Genomic DNA, 2,432 nt, shown 5'->3' on the forward strand with positions numbered 1-2,432 from the left:
GTGGTCCTGGGTTCTGTTAGACAGCAGACTGAGCAAACCATAAAAAGCACACTGCTCCATGTTTCAGGCCTGCTTCAGTTCCTGTCCTGTTTTCATTCACTGATGAACTATGATATGGAAGTGTAATCCATATAAACCCTTTCTTCCCCCAATTTGCCTTTGTTCATGGTGTGTCATCATAGCAATAGTGATCCAAACCAATATAGTTAGTATGCAGAATAATAAATATTTTAGTTTACTTTTTAGGAACTAATATATATGATATTAATGAGTATGTTTGAATGTGTGTCTATTTTTTAATGAGTCAGCAAGTTATTTATATATGTCTATGCATAATATTGACTTATTTTACAATCTTATAATACAGTTCCTTGAGACTGCATACTACATATTGAAAATTTTAGGCTATGTAGAAATGTGTATACATACACATATATAGAGATTTATAAATAAATTATACATAGGTACCCCTAAACAAATACATTATTTATATTATAAAATTTGTAAAGAATAAGATAAAGTCCTCTACGTTATGCCTACCTTTAAAATATCTTACTGGCCACTGTAAGTATTGATTATCATTAGTTTTCAAAATGATTAGAAGTATTAATATGAAAATCATTTCCCATAAATCATGAGACTTTTTATGTCAAGGTATCTTTTAGAAAGTTGTCATTTTTTTAGATTTTTTTTGCTGTTGACTTTGGTCCTTTGATTTCTGTTTCCTTTGTTGAAATACTACAGCACAGCTTAACGAAGGGTCCAGTTGTCACCATTGCTTGTTCGCTCTCCTGCACAGGGATATTTAATGCCACTTGTCTGGTTTCTAAACTTATTTTTATTTGTTTATTTTTATATTTGTTTTTATAAATATATAATATACTCTATTTTATTGTTTTTATTTAAATTAGTTATGAGAATAGGATGAATTTTCTATGTGTTGCATACTAGATTAAAAAACATCATAGAACTTTGTACTGAAAACAAATGAATTATCAAGACACCACAATTATTACACTATCCAATGACTCACAATCTTTTCCCCTTCTGAATCATCTATCCAGAAGACACCATTCAGACTAACTGGGGAAGCCAGCATGAACATGGAAATTTTGTCATAGAAATCTTAACCTCTTTTTAAGTAAGTAGATGCCATGTTGTCCCTATGGGACATGTCTTTGTAACTCCTAAAAGCCATTGATCTAAATAATGATTTTTCTTGTCCTCTTCAGCTGCACACTGTCTTTTTCTGGTCTTGAGTTAGGAGAATTTGGAACTTCTGAGCTCAGGTTTCTCTCAAAAAGTAAAATGGGATGAATTTTTGCAAGCGCTTATTCCTTACACAGCCACTGAAGTCACCCCTCTCTGTATGTGAACAATGGGTTCCCTTATTTGTGTCACTTCCATAAGTACTAACAGAGAGCAAGGGAACTATTTTTATTTTGTAGAGGGTAATTCTCCCTGGGATAAAGAGAAGTTGTTAGCCAGTAAAATGTCTCAAGTTGCTCAGTGAAATGAAAGGATGATAATGTCTGTGTAGTTTTATTGTCTCTCTGACTTTAAATCAATCTGTTTGAAAACGTATCTAAATACCATATCCTCAGGACATTAATCCTATGTTAAACACTATGACAGCACCACTTCCCTTTGCAATCTCTAGGATAATTAGGACGATCTTGGTTGGTTCGGGGTCAGATTGTGATCTCTGTCTGGTTCAGTAATTCTATACTTCTCTCAGCTTTTTGCTTTTTAAACTCATTTAAGTTCATTTTAAAATTCAAAGCAGCTTTCCTTTAGTTATGTTTCTCTTCCTCTGAAGTCGGTGAGTCTGTTCTTTATCCCCTTAAATAAGATTATGCAGGCAATAAAACAAAAAAGAAAAAATCTAAATTGTCATGTCATGCCCTAAGGAATATCTAAATCAGTTGTGAAACAATCAAATTTATTTTCTTTGCAATGGTGAAAATAAGCTTTGCTTGCTTTCTAGTTAGGCTTCAAGTAATGTAGAAGAGAAGCAATATTAGTCTCTATTGAAGTTCTCTGTTTTAAAGTAGGTCTCTTATTTCTTAAGATAATTGATTTAATCAGCATGGCAAAGGCTATACATCACAGAGTTCTCAACATTACAGTAAACAGGTAATCAATAGTTTGAGACAATAAAATAAAATGTTTTCAGCTTTATTAAACTTCAGGGACATATGGTGAACAACTGGGAAGTAAAAAAGCATTAAAAGTAAGTTAATAGAGCTATTATTGCAAAGTGCATCTGAGTCATCTCATAGCATGGGGTTTCCCATGGTTTTTCAAGTAAGACCACATTTTAAAATAATCACTAACAAAAAAAAAAGAAGATAGCATTAGGTAAAATACTTAGATGACCAATTTTTAATGGTAATAATTTAGTTTTATACAAGCATAGTATGTTGCATATT

The sequence above is a fragment of the Microtus pennsylvanicus genome, chromosome 1 (genome assembly GCF_037038515.1).
Source record: "Microtus pennsylvanicus isolate mMicPen1 chromosome 1, mMicPen1.hap1, whole genome shotgun sequence".
Lineage (NCBI taxonomy): Eukaryota > Metazoa > Chordata > Mammalia > Rodentia > Cricetidae > Microtus > Microtus pennsylvanicus.